General features: G+C 44.2%; 1 pseudogene; it reads right to left on the bottom strand.

Moving 5' to 3' along the window:
• The window catches only part of LOC129856073 (GDP-mannose 4,6 dehydratase-like), a 182,159-nt pseudogene extending 157,829 nt beyond the window's left edge, over positions 1-24,330 (bottom strand).
• Between the last annotated feature and the right edge of the window lie 1,609 nt (positions 24,331-25,939).

Below are 25,939 nucleotides of genomic sequence, written 5' to 3'. Positions count from 1 at the left end.
TAACAGTACCAAAAATTTAAACAGTTCATGGTAGAAATAGTTTTACTTACTCAGCTCCGTGGTCCTGGAATTCTCTCCTGAACATTTAAAAATTTGATGATCTAGTTTCATTAGTGAATTATAAACACTTGCTCGATGTATATATCATAGAAAAGTGTAATTGTCTTTAGGACAGCTGTTTTTTTGTCAAGACTTTCAGGTGTTTTAACATAATATGTAACTGTTGTCCTGTATGTGTGGTTATAGTTTTGTTTAATGTTGTGTTAGTGTATGTAAGTTGTTTTGTCTGAAACGTTGTGCCCCCTGCTGCTATTAGACCAGGTCTCTCTTGGAAAAGAGATGTTATCTCAATGAGAAAAACCTCTATAAATAAAGGTTAATAAAATAAAATAAAAAATACATAGTTATCCTTTTTAGATAACACTTTACTAAATATGTGGCCCGTTTCAGGAAACTAGGCGTCTGTCACGGGTCACTACTTCACAGGAGAGCCTTTTGAACATATATATATTTTTTTTTAGCAACATGCGTTTTTTTGGCAGAAATGCATTCTCGACTATGTGAACTAGGGTTCCTGAGTGGTGCAGCGGTCTAAGGCACTGCATCTCAGTGCAAGAGGCGTTACTACAGTCCCTGGTTTGAATCCAGGCTGTATCACCTCCGGACGTGATTGGGAGTCCAATAGGGTGGCGCACAATCGGCCCAGCGTCGCCCGGCTTTGGCCGTAAATAAGTAAATTGTAAATAAGACTTTGTTCTTAACTGATTTGCCTATTTAAATAAAGGTTAAATAAAAACATTTTTTAAAAATTACTTTCATGTGCCTTAATAACGAACTTGTACGCCATCTGTAAATACAAATATAATTGTTAAATGACAAGCCTAGCTGGTTTAGCCAAAGAAAAAGTCAGCAACCTTCCCGCTAGCCATGATTGGTTGAGATAATGAGTGGGCTGGACATGACGAGAGATGAGTCTGGGTTGGTCTGCCATATAGCATACATCTGTCTATTTGAGCTGGTCAGTACATCTAGGTAATCCCATCTAACGCGGCTTTAAAAAAATATATATGTATTGTATATATGTATTGTGTATTAAAACTGCTTAAGTGTTGCTCTCCATTTTCTGGAGGACTGAGTTTTGAAATCAGCTGAATTCAACTATGATAGTTTCTATGATAGTTTCCGGTTTAAAGCTCAAAACTAAGGGCAAACATGGCATCCGACAAGAGACGTGTCCAACCATTAATGATGTATATGGGTAAGATAGTCTGACTAGCTACATTATCAGATATTTCATGTTTATAATTTTGACAGAAAGAGCCATTTACTTGGCTAGCGATAGCTTAATGTTATCTAGCTAACATTGAACCTGTTTGGTTAGTTACCTGCAGATTCATGCAGGGTAGTAACGTCATGAGTTGTGATTATGGTTAATTGTTTACCTAGCTAGCTCCATTATGCAAGTAACCATTTCGGGTGCGTTTGTAAATTCAGTCTGTCCATCTACTCCGATTTCAGAGCAATCTCGTCTGAATGTGCCAGAGAGCGCAGAATAACTGAAGAATTTACAAACGCTCAACACCCGTTGAATATGGCCGGTGTCAGTGAACGTCAGTAAACTCATCGTCCAGAGCGTCCACTGTGCACTCTGAACGCGGAATGCTCTGAATTTACGAATGGACAATCTGACAGCACAGTTGCAGTCACCAACACTCTGCTAGGGTGAGTAATGTTTAGTGAGCTGTTCTCTCTCTCACTTAGCTGTCTGGAAGTAGCTAGCAAGTTATCTTGGGTGCATAACTGCTGCTGTTAGTACATTCGGATCAACCCTTAAAGAGATGGGTGGGGCTAAATCGTAAGAGGGTGTGAACGATATTGAATGGGTGTAGACAAAGAAGGGCGTTCCAATAGTAGTACCAAAACATTCAAAGGCCATTTTCTCAACAGTGAGTTTACAAATTTATCAACTTTCAAAGCAAAATACATTTTTAATGGACAAAAACATCAGTCTCAACGTCAACAGTGAAGAGGCGACTCTGGGATGCTGGCCTTCTCTGTCCAGTGTCTGTGTTCTTTGCCCATCGTAATCTTTTCTTTAAATTGGCCAGTCTGAGATATGTTTTTTTCTTTTCAACTCTGCCAAGAAGGCCAGCATCCCGGAGTTGCATCTTCACTGTTGGCTGTGAGACTGGTGTTTTGCGGGTACAATTTAATGACGCCAGTTTAGGACTTGTGAGGTGTCTATTTCTCAAACTAGACACTCTAATGTACTTCTCCTCTTGCTCAGTTGTGCACCGGGGCCTCCCACTCCTCTTTCTATTCTGGTTAGAGCCAGTTTGCGCTGTTCTGTGAAGGGAGTAGTACACAGCATCGTACGAGATCTTCAGTTTGTTGGGAATTTCTCACATGGAATAACCTTCATTTCTCAGAACAAGAATAGACTGACGAGTTTCAGAAGAAAGTACTTTGTTTCTGTAATCGACCCACAAATGCTGATGCTCAACTAGTTGAAAGAAGGCGAGTTGCGTTGCTTCTTTAATTAGGACAACAGTTTTCAGCTGTGCTAACATATTTGCAAAAGGGTTTCCTCATGATCATTTAGCCTTTTAAAGTGATACACTTGGATTAGCTAACACAACATTGGAACACAGGAGTGATGGTTGCTGATAATGGGCCTCTGTAAGCCTATGTAGATATTCCATAAAAAAATCTTCCGTTTCCAGCTACAATAGTCATTTACAACATTAACATTGTCTACATCGTATTTCTGATGAATTTTATGTTATTTTAATGGACAATTTTTTAACATTTTCTTTCTTATACAAAGACATTTGACCTCAAACTTTTGAATGGTTGTCACGGTTTTCTTCCTGGGATAAAGGAGAGGACCAAAACGCAGCGCGGCTAGTGTTCACACACCACTCCACCATTGTCTTTGTCTGAGACTGAGTGGCGGACTGAGTGGCAGCTCCGGACTGAGTGGCAGCTCATGACTGGAGGGCAGCTCATGACTGGTAGGCAGCTCATGACTGGTAGGCAGCTCATGACTGGAGGGCAGCTCATGACTGGAGGGCAGCTCATGACTGGAGGGCAGCTCATGACTGGCAGGCGGCTCTGGCAGCTCCTGACTGGCTGGCGGCTCTGGCGGCTCCTGACTGGCTGGCGGCTCTGGCGGCTCCTGACTGATGGACGGCTCTAGCGGCTCCTGACTGACGCACGGCTCTAGCGGCTCCTGACTGACGGACGGCTCTAATGGCTCGGGACAGACGGGCGGCTCTAATGGCTCGTGGCAGACGGACGGCTCAGATGGCGCTGGGAAGAAGGATGGCTCAGATGGAGCTGGGCAGACGGATGGCTCAGAGTGCGCTGGGCAGACGGATGGCTCAGATGGCGCTGGGCAGACAGATGGCTCAGACGGCGCTGGGCAGACGGATGGCTCAGACGGCACTGGGCAGACGGATGGCTCAGACGGCGCTGGGCAGGCAAGCAGCTCAGACGGCGCTAGGCAGACGAGCAGTGCAGGCGGCGTTGGGCAGACAGCCGACTCTGACCTGCTTAGGCACACAGTAGGCCTGGTGCGTGGTGCCGGAACTGGTGGTACCGGACTGGAGACACGCACCTCAAGGCTAGTGCGGGGAGCAAGAACATGGCACACTGGACTCTCAAGGCGCACTATAGGCCTGGTGCGTGGTGCCGGAACTGGAGGTACTGGGCTGGAGACACGCACCACAGGGAGAGTGCGTGTAGGAGGAACAGGGCTCTGGAGACGCACTGGAAGCCTGGTGCGTGGTGTAGGCACTGGTGGTACTGGGCTGGGGCGGGAAGGTGGCGCCGGATATACCGGACCGTGCAGGCGTACTGGCTCCCTTGAGCACTGAGCCTGCCCAACCTTACCTGGTTGAATGTTCCCCGTAGCCCGACCAATGCGGGGAGGTGGAATAACCCGCACTGGGCTGTGTAGGCAAACCGGGGACACCATTCGTAAGGCTGGTGCCATGTACACCGGCCCGAGGAGACGTAATGGAGGCCAGATATGTTGAGCCGACTTCATGGCACTTGGCTCAATGCTCAATCTAGCCCGCCCAGTGCGGGGAGGTGGAATAACCCGCACCGAGCTATGCACACGTACAGGAGACACCGTGCGCTCTTCCGCATTACACTGTGTCTGCCCGTACTCCCGCTCTCCACGGTAAGCATGAGAAGTGGGCGCAGGTTTCTTACCTGCCTTTGCCACACTACCCTTTAGCCTCCCTCCCCCAATACATTTTTGGGTGAGCCTCTCGGGCTTCCAGCCGCTCTGCCTTGCTAGCGCCTCATAATGCCGCCGCTCCGCTTTCGCTGCCTCCAGCTCCGCTTTGGGGCGGCGACACTCCTCTGGCTTTGCCCAGGGTCCTTTACCGTCTAGGATTTCCTCCCATGTCCATTCCTCCTGGTACCGCTGCTGCTGTCGCTGCTGCCTGTTTCCACGCTGCTTGGTCCGGGTTTGGTGGCTGATTCTGTCACGGTTTTCTTCCTGGGATGAAGGAGAGGACCAAAACGCAGTGCGGCTAGTGTTCAACATAATTTAATAAAGAATATGTGAACACTACAAACAACAAAACAATAAATGTGAAAACCGAGACAGACCTATCTGGTGCAGAACACAAACACAGAGACAGGAAACAATCACCCACAAAATCCCAACACAAAACAAGCCTCCTATATATGATTCTCAATCAGGGACAACGATTGACAGCTGCCTCTGATTGAGAACCATATTAGGCTGGACACAGAAACAGACAAACTAGACACACAACATAGAATTCCCACCCAGCTCACGTCCTGACCAACACTAAACAAGCACAACACATAAGAACTCTGGTCAGGACGTTACAATGGTAGTGTATGTGGGAGGCAGCGTAGCCTAGTGGTTAGAGCGTTGGACTAGTAACTGAAATGGTTGCAAGATCAAATCCTTGAAAAAGGCAGTTAACATCTGCTAACCGTGTGTATGTGACAAATAACATTTGATTTGATTTACTGACTGTACACTGTAACAGTATTGCATGATTGTAGCAGATTTACTAAAGCATTAGTTCTCTTTTGTTGAAAACGACATTACTTTAGCTAATATGGTGACAAAGATGTAGTCTATATGTAGCAGTTATAATATGGTTTGGCTTGTAAAGTTTTTTTTGCCTGGTCACATACAGCTGATGTGTTGTGCATTGATGTCCACAAGCGAAGGGATGCGGTGAAAGGAGGAGAGCACATAGATGCGAGAAGGATTATAACATGGCTGCAATGAAAGTGAACTGTGTTAATGTGTGATCAGGGGTGTATTCATTCCGATGATACTATTGAAAAATGTTTCTTAAATGTCTGTCACCTCAAATGTTTCTGTCAACCTGTGTGCACCCACTTTGTAAACTTTCATTCATGGGCTAGGTTGTAGCAACCTCACGATGGGTAAAGGGAAAAGTTGAGTATCTTGTAATAACCTAAACCTATCGATGTTACATTGAACTGGGTGAATGGAATATGAATGACAGTCATCCAATATGCTGTAATAGAAATAATGCTCATGAAAAAAAGTGTTCTCCCACATCTTAAACGGCACTGACCGCCATTGCTGTCAATACACACAAACACACACACACACACACTTTACTATCCTTATCACATACTTAAACCGTGACATTCCCACAGACTGGGCCTGGGCCTGGGCCTGGGCAGTATAACTAGAACTTAGACTGTTAACTATGGTGGTATGTATGTATACTATGGGATGGCGAGGGCCTGAACTGTAACACCATCCAATCCAAACTCCTGTTGAGCAGGTTAAACTCAGGTTATCAGAACTCTCCAGCCTGGAGGTGTAAGCCTTATGGAAACACAGGGAGGGATACCCAAACCCCCAGCCCAATCCACTAATAAACGAAACCTTATTTTCACACACACACACACACACACACACACACACACACACACACACACACACACACACACACACACACACACACACACACACACACACACACACACACACACACACACACACACACACACACACACACGCAGGCACACACACACACACACACAGGAAGGCACACACACTAGAGCAGGCAAACATGCACACCTGTACTCCCCTGGCCAGTAAAGCTCATACCTCTGTTTGGAGTGGAGTGTGGGTCTCCTCCCTCCCTAGTTGTAGCACTGTACTGCTCCAAACAAACACAAACACACACCGCTCTTACCCTAATGGACTGCTGAGTAACACAAAGCCTGCTCTGTTACTTTCCCTGCTGCTAATGCGTGTTCCTTTACTGGCAACAGCACAGCCGCGTTGAGGTGTGTGCTTCTGTGTGTGTGTGAATGGGGCGGCGGTGGCCGTTTAACCTCGCCCTGCGGAAAGTCCAATAAAACCACAGGCCGTGAAAAGCGAGCAGTTAAAAAAAAAAATGCCAGGAAATGTCTCTATCTTGCTCTCTCTCTCGCTCTCTCGCTTTCTCTCCTTCTCTCTCTCTCTATCCCTTCACGTCTGTCCTTTTTTTCTTTTCCGATTCCATTTGGTTTCTTTGACGAGAGAAGGGAATGGAAATACGTAAGACACAGGCTACATTGGCACATCTGCGACTGGGAATGGATTGGGGAATGGAGAGGTGGAGGAAGAGGGGAGTCTTGGGGAGGATCTTTGCCGACAGTGGGAAACGAGACACCCCTCCCATCTCATTCTACCCCACCTCACTCCACCCTACCCCACGCCAATCTAGTCCACTTGGCCAGGAGAGGGGCATGTAGGTTAGTCCTGTGGGGTGGTTGTGTGTTAGCTTTAGAGTGAGAAGGAGAGGGTCAGACAGGGAATCAGGCTAGAGGTGAGACTAGTCTTGTTGGCATTGTGTTGGCTCTGGTTTCTCAGGTTTGGGGAGGTTGTAGGGGGGGGGGCGTTGAGTTGGCACTGCAGGGTTATTCAGGGTCTCTTGGTGGCAATAACTCTGTCATTATAACGGTGCTATAATACCACTGAGCAATAACACTGAGGGATGATGAGTTATGAAGTCTGCCGTCACATTCCATGACAGACAAGCCTTACCCAGCCTTACCGACAGACAGACCTCAAAATGTCTGTCTGACTCACACTACCATACAGTTATGTGGGAGCTTTTCTCTCTGTGTGTGTGTGTGTGTGTGTGTGTGTGTGTGTGTGTGTGTGTGTGTGTGTGTGTGTGTGTGTGTGTGTGTGTGTGTGTGTGTGTGTGTGTGTGTGTGTGTGTGTGTGTGTGTGTGTGTGCGTGTGTGTGCGTGCGTGCGTGCGTGTGTGTGAGTATAACAGAACTCATATGGCAGGCAAAAATCCAACCAGGAAGTGGGAAATCTAAGGTTTGTAGTTTTTCAACTCATCGCCTATCGAATATACAGTGGGATATTGGTCATATTGCACTTCCTAAGGCTTCCACTAGAAGTCAACAGTCTTCAGAACCTTGTTTGATGCTTCTACTGTGAAGGAGGGGGGAATGAGGGCTCTTTGAGTCAGGGGTCTGGCAGAGTGCCATGAGCTGACCACGCACGTTTACGTGAGCTTTAGACCTGCGTTCCATCGCATTTCAAAATTTCTTTTTTTGAAATATTTAACTTTCACACATTAACAAGTCCAATACAGCAAATGAAAGATACACATCTTGTGAATCCAGTCAACATGTCCGATTTTTTAAATGTTTTACAGCGAAAACAGCACGTATATTTATGTTAGCTCACCACCAAATACAAAGAAGGACAGACATTTTTCACAGAACAGGTAGCATGCACAAAGCCAACCTAACTAACCAAGAACCAACCAAACTAACCAAGAAACAACTTCATCAGATGACAGTCTTATAACATGTTACACAATAAATCTATGTTTTGTTCGAAAAATTTGCATATTTGAGGTATAAATCAGTTTTACATTGCAGCTACCATCACAGCTACCATCAAAAATAGCACCGAAGCAGCCAGAGTAATTATAGAGACCAACGTGGAATACCTAAATACTCATCATAAAACATTTCTGAAAAATGCATTGTGTGCAGCAAATGAAAGACAAGCATCTTGTGAATCCAGCCAATATTTCAGATTTTTTAAGTGTTCTACAGCGAAAACACAATATATCATTATATTAGCTTACTACAATAGCCTACCACACTACCGCATTCATTCATCAAGGCACGTTAGCGATAGCAATAGGCACGTTAGCGTTAGCGAATAAACCAGCAAAAGATATTAATTTTCACTAACCTTCATAAACCTTCCTCAGATGACAGTCATATAACATCAGGTTATACATACACTTATGTTTTGTTAGAAAATGTGCATATTTAGAGCTGAAATCAGTGGTTATCCATTATGCTAACGTAGCTTCCTTTTCCCAGAATGTGCGGATATTTCTATTAGACTCTCACCTATTCTGACCAAATAGCTATTCATAAACATTACAAAAAAATACATGTTGTATAGGAAATGATAGATACACTAGTTCTTAATGCAATCGCAGTGTTAGAATTCTAAAAATATCTTCATTACGACATAAGGCTTATGTTATAGCGAGAGAATGGCCAAAACCTGGGTGCAAAACTACTAGTATACAGTTCGACAGATATATGAAATAGCATCAAAAAATGGGTCCTACTTTTGGTGATCTTCCATCAGAATGTTGGACAAGGGGTCCTTTGTCCAGAACAGTCGTTGTTTGGATTTAGAACATTGTTTTTCCCTCTTGAATTAGCAAGCATACTGGCCAAGTGGCGCGAAGCTCTCCTTTCTGAACAAAGGCACACAACGCAACACGCCTAACGTCCCGAATAAAGTTCAAAAATCTAATAAAACTATAAAAACATACTTTACGATGATATTGTGACATGTATCAAATAAATTCAAAGCCGGAGATAGTAGTCGCCTATAACGACGGCTTTTCAGAAGGCAATTCCAGGTCCATCTGCGCGCTTTCCAGAAAACAGGAAATGGATGACTCGTCGTGCCAAGAGGATATATTCCACCTCAGACCAAGATAAACACTTCATTTCTTCTCTCACTTCCTCTTGACATCTAAGGGAAGGTGTATGACGTGCATGTATACTCATACGTATCATGCCCATTTATAGGCAGGCCCTTGAACAGAGCATAATTTTCAGACTTTCCACTTCCTGGTCAGAAAGTGTGCTGCCAAATGAGTTCTGTTTTACTCACAGACAAACTTTAAACTGTTTTAGAAACTAGAGAGTGTTTTCTATCCAATAGTAATAATAATATGCATATTGTACGAGCAAAAATAGAGTACGAGGCCGTTTAAATTGGGCACGATTTTCCCTCAAAGTGTAAATAGCGCCCTCTATCCTCAACAGGTTTTAACGGGATACCAGCCATAAGAAGTTAATCAGCTTCTTGATATGCCACACCTGTCAGTTGGATAGATTATCTTTGCAAAGGAAAACCGCTCACAAAAATTGGAGACAAATACGTTTTTTGAGCGTATGGAACATTCCTGGGATTTTTTTTCCAATTTATGAAACATAGGACCAACACTTTAAATGTTTCGTTAATATTTTTGTTTGTTTTCGTTTTTGATTGAACAATACTTTCACTTACAGAAGCAAACAGCACAAAATCACAACTATTCCAGCTATGTGACATGACTGCTACCTTTCCTTGAACCTGCTTGAACTAGCCATGTATGTTGTGAAAAAATTACATTGATACCGGACGGGGGGGAAAAATATTTTAAAGAAGTAACTGCTGCTTTGGAGTTTGAATTGAATACTGCTGAGTTGTCATGGAAACATTGGAGTTTCATCAACAGAGGGGTTCCAGAGCGCAAATCCCTTTAAACATTGATGTCAGGGAGCAAGGGCCCAGGAGGTGAGTGGCTTAGTGGAAGATTCCATGTGAAATCCCTCCCCCGAATCTTACTATTCCCCCCACCCTCGCACAGGTAGGGATTTGAACCGACCCTTATTTACCCCTAACTAACCTCAGTATGAGTACATACACAGCTAATACAGGGAATAAATTAGCTGGATTTCTATGTAAAGATTTCTTCATAAACCTTTCAGTGACCTCTATCACTCTTGTTATCAATAGTGACTTATGACTGGAGTAGCTGACTAATAGGAACTTGGAGTGCAGTGTGGCTGATAAATCTGAACATTGGGTACATGCACACACTCACGCGGCCGGGCCAAGGAACTGTCCGCCATCATTGTACAACTTAGATCCTGACAGATCCAGAGTTTCAAATTGAGAAAAGAACTGTATTTCATCCAAAGTAAGTTTCCCTCTCTTTCTCTCTCTCCGCCAAGAGAATGTCTGTTCACACCTGAGAGAATCAACCTCTCACTCAGGGCTGACTCAACTGGAGGGAAGGGTGGGAGGGAGGGAGGGAAGGGTGGGAGGGAGGGAAGGAGAGGGAGAGGGACAGCGAGGGTGTGAAGAGAAAGAAAGAGAGAAAGAAAGGGGGATACTGGAGACAGAGAGAGAAAGAGAGGGAGTTAGCTGCTCCCTAAATCTTCTCAGGTGTGATGCAATGACATCGAGTGAGAGAGTGGATTTGTGGAGGTGTGAAGAAAGATTGGGGGGGTAAGCAGGGAGAGAACAGGGGGGATAGAGAGAGAGACTGAGATTGAGACAGAGACTGAGATTGAGACGGAGAGGGATTAAAGAAGAAAGAGATGAGGCATGTTTCTCACATGACTGAACACACGACAGAACAGAACAAAGAGAGAGAATGAGACAGACAGTGCGTTTGACCCAGAGACAAGACATAGACAAAACGTCTAATTCTGTCTGGTCAGTAAGCCAAGGCCAATGTACATATCAGACCCCACACATACTATATTTAAACACCAATCAGCAAAATCTGCCTACGCCACGCCAAGGCTCAGAGGGAATCGAGGGGAGATTTCCTTACCTCCGAGTTCATTAGCACCGCTAAAAGCATCACCTCAGTCATCCAGATTTGTAGTTACCGTGGCAACCTGCCCGGCAACACAAACACAGGTGTGGCGCTGTGTGAAGATGCCCCTGGGGGGGGTGAGAGGGAGGAGAGCGTGGAGGCTTACATCCGAGTTCATTAGAGGAGGAGAGAGAGTGAGGCGGTTGAGAGGAGGTAGGGAGGGACAGGTGGGTAAGGGGGGATAGAGGGTGGGTGGGGGAGGCTGGTGAGAGGCGAGAGGAGGAAAGGAAGGTGAGAGTAGGGTGGCTGGAGGAGGTGGGCGAGAGGGGGAAAAGAGGGGGAAGAGAGGGGGAGAGAGAGGGTGAGGCTGACGAGAGTTCTGTCAACACCTGTCCTCTGAGGTGTCTGTCTGACAGTCTCTCGTCTTCACCTGGCCACAGTTCACTTCATGTTTAGGCTTCCTTAAATTATCCCCAAACAAACAGGGGAATTAGAGCTCTCAGAGGGGAGTAAGAGGGGTAAGGGTGGTCTGAGAAGGGTAAGGGTGGTCTCTGGGATTATTAGTGGGGCTTGCGAAGAAAGAGTCCCCTCTGAAATATTTGTAATACTTCTTATTCTTATTATTTGGAATGCTACTCCTCTTACACCCCATTGACAGGACCAGTGCACTTGTATACAACTTTTGATATATTTTAGACTTTTTACCTTCTCTAGGATAGGGGGCAGCATTTTCACTTTTGAATAAATAGTGTGCCCAATTTCAACTTCCTTCTACTCATCCCCAGAATATAGGATATGCATATTATTAGTATATTTGGATAGAAAACACTCTGAAGTTTCTAAAACTGTTTGAATCATGTCTGTGAGTATCACAGAACTTATGTAGCATGACCTCCCGGGTGGCGCAGTGGTCTAGGGCACTGCATTGCAGTGCTAGCTGCTCCACCAGAGTCTCTGGGTTCGCGCCCAGGCTCTGTCGCAGCCGGCCGCAACCGGGAGGTCCGTGGGGCGACGCACAATTGGCATAGCGTCGTCCGGGTTAGGGAGGGTTTGGCCGGTAGGGATATCCTTGTCTCAGTATGTAAAAATGTAATAAAATGTATGCACTCTATTGTAAGTCGCTCTGGATAAGAGTGTCTGCTAAATGACTAAAATGTAAATGTAAATGTAGCAGGCAAAACCCCGAGGACTAACCATTCAGATTTTTTTTTTGAGGTCGCCGTCTGTTCAATTAGTTTTTATTGGAATACTAGATTTCTAATCAACCTGTTTGCAGTTCCTACCGCTTCCACTGGATGTCACCAGTCTTTGGAAATAGGTTGAGGTTATTCCTTTGTGCAATGAAGAAGAACGGCCATCTGGAATCAGTATAACGTTATGTGTACTGTTTGAGAGTTGAGCAAGACTAGAAAAGTATCGTTAGTTTGTTGTCCTCCTGTATGGAAAACAGATAGACCAGTCTTCAGTTTGATCGATTATTAACGTTTAAAAATACCTTAAGTTGTATTACAAAAGTAGTTTGAAATGTTTTGGCATAGTTTAGAGGTAATTTTTGAGATGTTTTGTAGTGACGTTGCGCAAATTGGAAGCTGTTTTTTTCTGGATCAAAAAGCGCCAAATAAATTGAGATTTTGGACATATATGAATGGAATTAATCGAACAAAAGGACCATTTGTATTTGTTTCACTGGCTGTTGACGAGGTGGGATGCTAACGTCCCACATACCCTAGAGAAGTTAAGAACATATTCTTATTTACAAAGACGAACTACCACGGTCAAACCCGGACGAAGCTGGGACAATTGTGCCCCGACTCCCAATCACGCTTCCCTACCTTGCTTCACTATACGGATGGTATTGGCCAGGTATGAGCGGTGCCTGCATTCAGACCAAAGAGTTCAGTCTTGGTTTCATCAGACCAGAGAATCTTGTTTCTCTTGGTCGGAGAGTCCTTTAGGTACGTTTTGGCAAACTCCAAGCAGGCAGTCATGTACGTTTTACTGAGGATTGGCTTCCGTCTGGCCACTCTACCATAAAGGCCTGATTGGTGGAGTGCTGCAGGCATGGTTTTCCTCCTGGAAGGTTCTTCGATCTCTGCTGAGAAACTCTGGAGCTCTATCAGATTGGCCATTGGGTTCTTTGTCACCTCCCTGACCAAGGCCCTTCTCCCCCAATTGCTCAGTTTAGCCGGGAGGCCAGCTCTAGAAAGAGTCTTGGTGGTTCCTAACTTCTTACATTTAAGAATGATGGAAGCCACTGTATTCTTGGGCACTTTCAATGCTGCAGAAATGTTTTGGTACCCTTCCCCAGATCTGTGCCTCGACACAATCCAGTCTCTGAGCTCTACGGACAATTCCTTCAACCTCATGACTTGGTTTTTGCTCTGACATGCACTGTCCAATGGGGGTCCTTATATGGATAGGTGTGTGCCTTTCCACATCATGTCCAATCAATTGAATTCATTCCAATCAAGTTGTAGAAACATCTCAAGGATTATCAATGGAAACAGGAGGAATCTGAGCTCTATTTTGAGTCTGAATACTTATATAAATAATTTGCAAACATTTGCAAAGAGATTTAAAAACCTGTTTTCGCTTTGTGATTATAGGGTATTGTGTGTAGATTGATAAGAAAAAAATTCGAAATGAGTCAATTTCAGAATAAGGCTGTAACGTAACAAAATGTGGAAAAGGTGAAGGGGTCTGAATTCTTTCTGAATGCACATTCATGCTACACACACACACATCACAACTTCTGCAACCAGACTCTTATTATACTGCTCACTTTATACACTGCCCCCAATCCCTAATACACGTTTAAATATTGGACTATAAATTGTGCCGTCCGGTATTATACAAATTCTAATGTGTGTATTTTACAAAGGAGCTGATCGTGGACTACAGGAAAAGGCCGAACAGGCCCCCGTTAACATCAACGGGGCTGTAGTGGAGCGGGGCTGTAGTGGAGCGAGAGTTTCAAGTTCCTTGGTGCCCACATCACCAACAAACTACCTTGGTCCAAACACACCAACACAGTCGTGAAGAAGGCACGACAAAACCTTTTTCCCCACAGGAGACTGAAAAGATATGGCATGGGTCCCCAGATCCTCAAAATGTTCTACAGCTGCACCATCGAGAGCGTCCTGATTGGTTGCATCACCGCCTGGTATGGCAACTGCTCGGCATCTGACCATGAGGCGCTACAGAGGGTATAGCGTATGGTCCAGTACATCATTGGGGCCAAGCTTCTTGCAATCTAGTACCTATATAATAGGCGGTGTCAGAGGAAAGCCCATAAATTGTCAGAGACTTCAGTCACCCAAGTCCTAGACTCTTTTCTCTGCTACCGTATGGCAAGCGATATCGGAGCGCCAAGTCTAGGACCAAAAGGCTCCTTAACAGCTTCTACCCCCAAGCCATAAGACTGCTGAACAATTAATCAAATGGCCACCGGACTATTATATTGACCCCCATTTGTTTTGTACACTGCTGCTACTCGCTGTTTATTATCTATGCATAGTCACTTCACCCCTACCTACATGTACAAATAAACCTCAACTAACCTGTATCCCCACACACTGACTTGGTACCGGTACCCCCTTTATATAGCCTCGTTATGGTTATATTATTGTGTTACTTTTTATTATTTTAAATGTTTTACTTTAGTCTACTTGGTAAATATTTTCTTAATCTTGAACTGCACTGTTGGTTAACTTCTTATGGCTGCAGGGGGCGTTACTGAGTAGCCAGCTAAATCGTGCCCATTTCAAACGGCCTCGTACTCAATTCTTGCTCGTACAATATGCATATTATTGTTATTATTGGATAGAAAAGACTCTCTAGTTTCTATAGCCGTTTGAATTATGTCTCTGAGTGAAACAGAACTCATTCTACAGCACTTTTCCTCCCAGTGTGTGAGATTTCAGACATCTTGGCCTCTGGTTCCAGATCAGTTTTAAAAGTCTCTGTAAATCCTATGAGGATACAAACACTGCCCACGCCTTCCTCTAGATGTCAGTAAGTGGTGACAATTTGAAAGGAGTCGATTGCGCAATCAGTGCCTCTATAAATCACCAAATACCGGAAGTAGCGTTCTTTTGGACCCTGCGCTCAACGCAAGAAAGACGTCGGACTTGGCTTTTTCCAAGCCTTGGTTTAGCCAGGAATATAGCGCCGGTCATGTTTTTACTCGTTATAGGTGTTAAAAACATCACAAGGTAGTTATTTTAAACCGTTTTATAGCAATTTATATCCGTTTAGTGCGATTTTGAGGCATTTCTATGTGATGCTCTTTGAAGCTTTGGGCACGTTTCGGGGTCCCGGTCGAACGTTAGTGGGCATTTCGACGGACAGAGGACATCTTTCGACCAAAAGAAGATTAGACCCAAGAAAGGATACATTGCCCAAGATTCTGATGGAAGATCACCTCATAGTAAGAAATATTTAAGATGATAAATCGTTGTTCTGTCGAAAAAATTTAAACGCATATTCCGCCATTTTGTTTGGTATAGCTTCGCTTGGCGAACCCTGTATTGCACAGTAAGGATAATTTTAGAAATGTAATTCAGCGATTGCATTAAGAACTAATTTGTCTTTCGATAGCTGTCCAACTTATATTTTTTTTGTCAAGTTTATGAATAGTTATCCATGAGACAAGATCACTGTGAAAGATGGTGTCCGACATTTTCAGGCTAGTTTTGCTAGTATTGTCATTGTATAACCACGGTTGTTTGTGGCTAAATATGCACATTTTCGAACAAACTCTATATGTATGTTGTAATATGATGTTACAGGAGTGTCATCGGAAGAATTCTGAGAAGGTTAGTGAAAAAATTTATATATTTTGGCGATGATAACGATATCGCTCTCTTTGGCTTGAATCAATGGTCGGGTAATGTTTGCATATGTGGTATGCTAATATAACGATTTATTGTGTTTTCGCTGTAAAACACTTAGAACATCTGAAATATTGTCTGAATTCACAAGATCTGTGTCTTTCCATTGCTATGTGCTGTGTATTTTTAAGGGCTTGTAAGTAAGCATTTCACAGTAAGTTGTACACTTGTTGTATTCGACGCTTGTGACAAATAAAGTTTGATTGGATTTTTATCCTACTGAGTCATTTACTGTATGTTCTTATTCTTATCTTTTATTGCTTCTTATTGTTGTTGCATTGTCGAGAAGGAACCTGCAAGTAAGCATTCCATGTGTATCTCGTACATACAACTAATAAAACTCAAAGCGCTCCATTCCCTATGAACAATTCAACTGTTGACACAAATCAGCTACTCTCACCATTTTCCCAACCAGTTAGACAAAAAGTTATTGAAGTTCAACTACTTAATTTACCACAACAACGCTTTTAAAGAACTGTCATCACTAGATGCACCATCATTTTTATCTACCTGAATAATAGCCTAAAACTTTTTAATTCCTCACGAGTCCCTCCCTTCCACCACAATAGCAAGTCTTCAAATTCAGAAAGCAAAAAAAAAAAATTGCAAAACTATGATATATTTTCTCTCCTTTCAACATTGACTGCTTTTTATGATGGACCACAACAACCAGAAACAGGATGTTAGCAAACATTGAATGAATGAATGGATTTACATCAGAGAAAATGACAGGGCATCTGACTACACTGCATATGGCCGTCAAGTCAAGGTGAGTCCAATATAAGAACATTTGAGTTTCTATCTGACCTTGAACAGCATACCTGTGAGTTTCCCACAATATTCTATTGTTTGATCATTACATCATCATTCAACTAAAATCTTGAATGTAGAGTGAGCTTTGCTTCCTGCCATGGAAATAGTATAAATATAGCTGGCGTCCCCATTCAAGTCATGATGGCGTAATAGGTGGACTGGCTGTCATTGCAAAGCAGGAAGTCAAATTTGTGCTAAAATATGTGCTGAGATTTATTGATTCAACTCAACTGATATTACAAAAAATATATTCCATTGCATGAGCCACATCAGTTCAAATAATTTGAATGAACATTCTACACTGCCATGGAAAGTATTGCACAGGATCCTACCTTTAATTCCCATCTTCTGACAGAAAACCACTTTGTCATGTCTTTCTTCTTTCACTTTTCACACCGCACCAATTGTAATTTAGACATTTTAATTCGAATGAGAGTCGTGTAGCCTATTCAGTTCAGTCAGTATGTCTTTCTTTACTCCACAAAAGGAATGTTTGAAATCAAAACAAAGTCGTCTCTAATCCTACTTCCTGGTTCCTAGCTAGGTTGAAGATGATGTTTCCTAGTCAGAAACGCACAACAGGATCGCCAGCCGGATGGGGGTTTACTACTATGCAAGGCAGCCTACAGACCATTAGAAAAGGTCAAATATAACTACATGTAGACAAACAATGATATAGTAGTCTATCAAAGTGATCAGACCAATATTTTTTTTCAATATGTAACTTTGACTGTATGTAACTGCTTTGCTTTAAATAGTCAAGTTAAACGTTTTGAACTTCTTCCACTACCACATAAATCATTTTAAAGAGCTAAAGCAAGCACCACAAATGTACTTCATGTAAAGTTAGCATTTAGTTTGTATATTTGTATTGTACATTGGGGCAATAACCGAAAGGTTGCTGGATCGAATCCCCGAGCTGACACAGTAAAGATCTGTCGTTCTGCACCTGAGCAAGGCAATTAACCCACTGTTCCCCAGGCGCCGAAGACGTGGATGTCGATAAAGGCAGCCCCCCGCACCTCTCTGATTCAGAGGGGTTGAGTTAAATGCGGAAGACACTGAAGGCATTCAGTTGTACAACTGACTAGGTATCACCCTTTCCCTTTCTAATGCACTGTTGTAACATAAGCATTTCACTGCACGTACTGTAACACCTGTAAATCTGTGTACCTGATCAATAAACTTTTATTTGATTTTAGGTGTGCTGAGAGACTGATACCTGAGAGCTGATACATACTAGTATGAAGTCAACCATACAGACATCAAACGAGACCGACAGACCGAGAATTGTCAGACAGACATAAGTTTTAAAAGGGTTCAGTGCTGGTCAATGATCCTGTAGGGTCCTAAGCTACTCTGTGTGAGCTACCCAGTAAGACGGCTGTGTATCTTATTACAGGGCCAATATGGAGTCCATTAACTGTGTGTGCGGCGTGCTAATCCCCACACCGTATCAGTAAACGAGCTGTGTTTGTTATGGCTAACTGGCTAAGCTAACCATTCTAGAGCTAGCAGCCTAGCCGCGGTGTAAACCACCCAGGCCGGGAGATACGGAGTGATTCATTGTTTGCTTTAGTTCATGCTGGATTAGTTCAAAGGTTATTTTTCCTTCTCAACTTTCCTGAGTTCTGATTGCAGAACCTTTCTACAACAGAACAATTGGAGTCCCCTGTTTATTGGTGGAACAGGCAGGTGTTTAGGAGACGAGGTAAGAGAATCCTGAAGATAAATGCCATCTGGGATTAACTCATCATCCTAGCTTTGAGCTGACCTGGAGACATAGCTCTTTGTTCACTGAACGACAGCAAAGAACAGAGAAGGGAGAGAGGGAGAGAGAGAAAGAGAGAGAGATGCTCTTTGTTCACTGTGGCAACCTCATCAGAAATACAATAAAGAAAGAAGGATAGAAGTGAACATTGGATAAGTTTCACCCTTTCCTAGTAGTCGCCACATCAGACCATACTGCACCAGAACAGTTACTGGTGTGACTGGTGCCCAGTCAGACAGACAGAGGCCAATAGCAATGGGACTCAATATTTTGGATAATTCTGGAAAAACTCACTCAAGTAGATAGGGCCAACAATCTTCACGCACACGTGCACACACACGCACGCTAGGGCTGTGACGGTCATGGAATTTTGGATGATGGTCCTGACTGCATGAGCTGCCATAGAAATAGTATGAATAGAAGTGCATCCCCAGTCAAGTCAATGATGGCGTAGCGGGTGGACCAGCGGTCATTGCGAGTGTACCCAGTAGGAGCAAAGCAGGAAGTAAAATATGTGCTGAAATATGGGCTGTGATTGGTTGATTGAACTCAATTGATATTACAAAAATACATTCCATTGCATGAGCCACATCAGTTACATTACCATGGAAATGATTGCATCACAATATCAGGCAGTCATTGCAAGTGTACCCATGAGTTAACCAGTCAAATTTCCAGGGTTAAGGCTGGTTTACAGTTGGTCTATTGACATGTCTGTAGACAGTTGTCGCGGTGACATCATGAACATTCTATTGTCATTCGACATCGAACTTGTAGTTGTCATTATGAAAAAGTAAAAACACAAAGCGACAGACTCTGCATGACATTAGCAGCCTGGGGCTGGATTCACAAAACATTACTTGCGAAAAAACACAAGTTTCTTAATTAAGGGAGAAAAAAAATATGTTCATAAGATAGTAAGTGTAATTCCTCAAAATGTTCTTAGGAATTCATTGTTTTCTTAGGAACTTCGTAAATATCTTTCCTAAGAACTTCGTAAATATCTTCTTATGTGGCATTGACATTAGTGACGTGCTTGAAACCAATAAATAAGCCTATGTGACAGGGATGACAGGATTTGGCCCACTATAATAAAATGTTGATATTTCCATTTAATTACATTTATTTATCTCCTTTATGTCTCAAGATTCTTTTTTTTGTTGGCCCACAAACCCTTCATGTAGAAAAGTAAACGTAATTTTTTTCACACAATGTAGCCATCAGACTAGCTATATAAAAACAAAAATGGATAACCAAGGAAAGTGCAATAGAAACTTCAGCAAACAAGAGCTTGAAGTGATGATGGAGGAAATAGCAGACTGGAAAAGGTTGCTGTTGGGGAGACTCAAAGACTGCGGGGTCACTGCCAACCGAGACCAAAAAGAGAGGATGGACGAGAGTGGCCGAGTCTGTCTCTGCCGTCGGGGGTATGGCAAGGGACAGAGATGCTGACGTAAAAAAATGTGTGGTCCGACATTAAGTCGGCTGCTAAGAAGAAGGGAGCTGAGAGACCATTCATGTGGCCCAGCTGGAGGAGAAGGTGTTGTCCATGATAGGAGAGACGGTGGTAGAGGGACTGCGCGACCGGTAAGTTAGGTAGCAACGTTAGCTAGCTAACCCGTAGCAACATTATAGCCAACATAGCTAACAGCGTTAACATTATCTAAGTTAGCTCGTCAATTTGCAAAGAATAACTTGGCTAACGCAAGCTATTTAACACAATATATTGCTAATTACTAGCTAGCAGGATAATGCGTGTTTAATTAGTTTTCTTGCTATATTTAAATGTCCGGTAGCCACATGTGTCTGTGGCCGTGGCGCAAGAAAACATGAATGGGTACAAAAGTATCCATTTGTCACAAGACAAGGGTTTAGCTGTCCTAACGTTAAGTACATCTCCAAGAAGAAATCCTTAACATTATTTTCAAGCATCCCATTTTTTCTTTTCTTAGGAAGAAACTAAGAAAAAATGAATACTAGCTAGACAACGTCTTAACTTTAGTTACTTTTTATTCATTATTACAGGAAAAGAAACCCACAACAACTTCATTATTTACAAGGTAATGATGGCGAGCTAGCAGAAAATAGCTTATGGTTGTAAGTGCACCCCGAAATAAAAGTAGGTCATTCTGTCTGAGAATTTAAGAACTCCTGCAGATCTCCTCACAGATGGATTTGGACTTGTTGCTATAGCAGCCCAGTAACCACGACAACGGATGTTGCGACAGTCACAGACACATTCACTTTTTTCATGTCTGTGCAGCATTCCACCGGAGTAAAAATTTAATGTCGTTTTGATCTGCCACACCTGTCACAGTCTAAGTATAAACCGGCGTATAAATGTTCCAAGGCTGTTCTATTCATAAAATGTCTATGTGTGCTGCTGCGGCATTGTGGTTATTCAAGTTTTTTAAATAAAATGTATTCTGGTTATGACGCACACACTCCGCCAGGTCACGGTGGCACGCTGGGACAATGGCATCACAGTGTTTCCTGAATGTTGGGGTGGAGGTGGAAGATGCGGTGATGTCATCGCTACAGAACCTTCTTACATCATCTTCTCCCAGCTCCATTAGTGACTAATGACCATGTGATGCTGGAGCAGGGAGGGGCAGCAGGCAGGTAATGAATGGCCCTTTAATATCAAACAAATACATGCACATGCACACGCATGGACATACCCACAGCACGCAACACACACACACACATACACTCACAGAAACACACACACATAGTTCCAGTACTTTGCACCACTCAATTATATATATTTTTTGAATAGCGTTGAATTCCCTGTGGTTTTATGAGTTTATAAAGGACATGAAATGTGCTGTGAGGGATGGGAGAGTCCATTATAGCCACACACACATACCCACATGCACACCAGCACACATGTACGCACGCACACACACACCTACCCCTCCTGAGGGGTGACAGAGGAGAAGTCCAAAACCCCCTCAGTGCGAAGGCCGGGATTCTGAACGGGCCGGCCAACCAAAACGCCACCCTGGGTTGAGAAACACAGCAACAAGACGTAAAAGTGTGTGTGTGTTGGGAGGGGGGGGGGGGGACGTTTCACCACATCAGACAGAGGAATCTGATGAGATCTTTCATGGTTTATGAACAACAGCAGACATACCTCTGAGAGGAGGAGATGCCAAGATACAACATCCTGCTAGAACGATGCAGAAAGAGGGAGGGATGGGGGAGAGAGAAAGAGAGATAGAAGGGGTAGCTCAGTTTGTAGAGCTTGCAACGCAAGGGTTGTGGGTTTGTTTCCCACGCAGGACCAGTATGAAAAATGGATGCACTCACTACTGTAAGTCACTCTGGATAAGAGCATCTGCTAAATGACTAAAATTTAAATGTAAAGAGAAAGAAAGAGAAGGTCAAAAGAAAGGCTGAAGAGGAGGGGGCAGTGTGCGTATTGTCCAAATAAGTGTTCTGGGGGAAGACCAGCTTCTTAGATTTCCTAGGGTCAGAGGTTCAATCTGTCTGTCAGTTTGAGTGTCTGTCTGAATCCATCCCTCCTTGCATATCTCTCTGTCTGTCTGTCTCTCCACTCGTCTTTCTCCCTCCCTGCCAGGCCACACTCAGTCCCTTATTCAAACTTTCTTCGCTTACTCGCTTACTCTCCCATGCCTCTTTCATTCTAATGCTCTATCCCTCCATCTCTTCATCTGTCTCTCAGACAATTCTCCCTCAGTCAGTCAAATTAAACTTCTCAGCAGTCAGTCTCAATGTCTGACTCTATATGCTTGGAGTAACTCCAATTTAGCTCATATAACCGTTCCCACACCCTCCCCCTGATTTACCCGTCTCTCTAGTAAACCATTAGGATTTACTGGCCGACCCCTGACCTTTGACTGCGGTTGTGGCCAGGGCTTTCATTAGGAATAAATCATAAACACCTGAACAGGCGACCCGGGCACAGCGGAGGTTGTGTGTATGTGTATGTGTGTCCGGTCATGTGGTACTCATTTCAGGTCACAGTGGTGTGTAATCAGGTTAAACCAGTGCTCACGACCTCTCTAACCTCTGGGCTCACAACGCATATAAAAAATCCACGTTATTTACCACAACCGGTGGCTTTGGTGTGTTTGTGTGCACACAAATCTGTGGTAGTGTGTGTGTGTGTGTGTGTGTGTGTGTGTGTGTGTGTGTGTGTGTGTGTGTGTGTGTGTGTGTGTGTGTGTGTGTGTGTGTGTGTGTGTGTGTGTGTGTGTGTTTGTGGCATTCATATCCAAAAAAGTATCCAAAAAAGTAAGGCTGAAAATAGTAAAAATGGGCTTCACCATAGCAGGCATGGCTCCAGCAGTTAGCATGTACGACTTATGAGCGCATCATGGAACATTGTAAGACGTTTGCTACAGTACAGGAAGTAAGCTATAATTATAGGCAGCAGTGCTCATATCTTCTGGGGCTCTCGTGGTTGAAGAGATCCCATTGACAGCAAACAGGTTATAGGCCTCCCTGAAGTTCACCACGATCCAGGCATACAGCTTAGCAGCACCTGAGAGAGAGAGAGAGAGAGAGAGAGAGAGAGAGAGAGAGAGAGAGAGAGAGAGAGAGAGAGAGAGAGAGAGAGAGAGAGAGAGAGAGAGAGAGAGAGAGAGAGAGAGAGAGAGAGAGAGAGAGAGAGAGAGAGAGATGGATAGAGAGGGATAGAGGGGGATAGAGGGGGATAGAGGGGGATAGAGAGAGAAGGAGAGAGAGATAAACATATGAATGTGCAACAGTCAAGTCATAACATTTGAGTCCTGAGTCCAGTGGTACTAAAGGTCATGTTTCACTGGAGTGCAGTCTAATGATGAGTGAGTAGAAGCAATCACAAGACTGATAACGTCCCCTCCTCCTTTCTCTCATAGTTTCCATCGTTCTTTCTTTGATCTCCCTCACCATTTTCATCGTCTTCCTATCAACCCCTCCATCCTTGTCCTCCCGCTCTCTCCTCCCCTTCTCTCCTCACCCTGTCCCCTCTCCTCACCCCCTCCTCTCACTCTCTCCCATCTCCTACTCTCTCCTCTCCCTACACCTCTCTGCCTCCCCCTCTCTTCACCCTCTACCCAGTCCTCACCCCTCCTCTCTCTCCTCACCCTCCCTCTCCAATGATGAGAGAGGTGCCACAGACTCAGGGAGGGAATGGAGGATAGGAGAGGGGAGGGTAGGATCCCTGCCCGTTGATTAAGCCACAAGGTTGGCACACTGACATGGACAGGAGGTGAAGGGAGGTCACCATAGTTACGCCACACTCCCCCCACCTCTAATTAATAGTGGAGCGGTCCTGGTTATTATGGTATGCTGCATCCCCTCCCTCCCATACAAGCAGATCAGGTGTCGAGAGACAAGCAGGGAAAGTGTCAGGGAGGAGAACATTTAGACAACACAGAACATGAAACCTGATATCACGCTGAGAAGTGTGTGTATTTGTGTGTGTGTGTGTGTGTGTGTGTGTGTGTTTGTGTGTGTGTTTGCGCTGGGCATAAAGGTGTCTTTGTTAAAGTATGACCCACTTCAGTCTTCAGTAAGAGGTTTAGCCTGGGGGAGTGTGTAGGCAACACTGAAACCTTCTCTGTTCACACACGCATGAAAACACGCACATACACACACACACACACCTTTTTTGAAGAGCAGTGCTAAGGAATAGAAGTGTCCATATGAAATTAAGCTTGAATGTCCTCCGAGTAGAGACGTGTGAGCATTTCGTGTGTGCGTGCGTGCGTGCGTGATGTGCGTGCAGGCGTACGTGCACACGTGTTGTTACCAAAGGTGAGCGTGGGTAGAACGGGGTGGAACTTCCAGTAGAGTTCACTAGTAGAGGCCTGGTAGAATTTCGCCTGGACCGTCCAGTAGAGTTCACTAGTAGAGGCCTGGTAGAATTTCGCCTGGACCGTCCAGTAGAGTTCACTAGTAGAGGCCTGGTAGAACTTCACACTCTTGGTCAGACCACACATCTTTATAGGGTGCAGCAGGCGCCGAGCACCAACACCATGCACGTTAGAGTGTTAATGGAGATCTGACAGAAAGAATGAGAGAAAATGTTCACATCAATACAAATGGAAATCATACTAGTGTTAAAGTGTTATTCTGATGCGGTTCTGATGCGGAGAGTTTGTGTCTCTTTCCCTGTGTGTGTGACCAGACCCTTTGAGGACAAGATCACATTTAACCTTGTAAAGCCAAGCTGGTCGTGGTCGACACTCCTGGACTGTAAGGTAGGAACGCTGCACAGCGGAAATGTGTTGGTGGTTGACTGTGAACACACACACACACACACACACACTTACACACACACACACACACATACACAGCCATGTACTGTAAATACACACACACACTCTGCACAGCGGAAACGTGTCAACAGTTTACTGCTTCCCCCCTATTGCTACAGGGCTCTAGGATAAAGACCCACTATTTAACATGATAGAGAACAGAGGGGCTCTTTTCGGCTCACACACACACACACACACACACACACACACACACACACACACACACACACACACACACACCCACATAGGTTGGTTTCGATCACCTTCGATAAAACTCCTCCGTTCGAGCTCAGCCTAATCAACCTTGACACTCCACTCTTTTTGTTGAAGTTTTCATTAACAGTGCCCACTACACTCACACTCACACACACGTACTATTGGCATTGGGTGGTATTCGTCTACACACACATCTACACACACTGCCTAGTCAAGAAGTGCTTTCTCCCACTGAGCTGTCAGGAGTTGTTGAGTGAAACAAGTCCCTAAACTACCAGGCTGCTACACCAAGCAGAGCAGAGGGGGGAGAGGCCTGGCTTGCATCCCAAATGGCATGCTTTTCCCTATATAGTGCACTCTGGGCCCTGGAAAGCCCTATGGGCCCTGTTCAAAAATAGTGTACTATAAGGAAATAAGGTGCCATTTGGAACACAATCCTTGGCTGTGCTTCTCTGGCTCCAAATGGAACTATAGGCCCAACAGACCCACAATGCCCTCTTTCATGTGAGGCCACTACCTTAAAAAACGAATGCCAGCTCTTATAGACAATTCTACCCCTCACCTTTTTCTCTCTCGTTCTTTTTTTCGTATCCTATTCCATCTCGCTTTTTTACCCTCACTCCTCTCCTTCATCTTCCTACCCTCCTCCTCTCCTACCTCCTCCTCTTCCCCCTGTCACGTTTACTCCCTTTGGTTCTTTCCCCAGGCGTTATTGTTTCTGTTTGTGTGTTTCATGTCTATACGCTACTCGTGTTTGTACGCTAACTCACCACCTGCACTTGCTTTCCGACTCCCAGCGTATACGTTCCCAAATACTCACTCTGTTTCTGTTTCAAGTCTGTACGCTTTTCGTGTTTCTTGTTTTGCTCGTTTATTCATTAAATCCACTCCTTGTACTTGCTTCCCGATTATTAGTGTACACGTTACACCCCCTCTTCCTCCCTCTTCTGTGTAGCCCTAGCTTTTGTCACTCCTCCCCCTTTCTTGCCTCTCACAGACCTTAATGTGCTACCTCCCTCACTTGAGCCTGTCCATTCCTCTTGTTTTTATTTCACAGAAGAGGTATGCAGAAGGA

Source organism: Salvelinus fontinalis, chromosome 5, assembly GCF_029448725.1.
Source record: "Salvelinus fontinalis isolate EN_2023a chromosome 5, ASM2944872v1, whole genome shotgun sequence".
Taxonomy (NCBI): Eukaryota; Metazoa; Chordata; class Actinopteri; order Salmoniformes; family Salmonidae; genus Salvelinus; species Salvelinus fontinalis.
The sequence above is the reverse complement of the archived record's forward strand: the minus strand, read 5'-3'. Positions and strand labels throughout refer to the sequence as shown.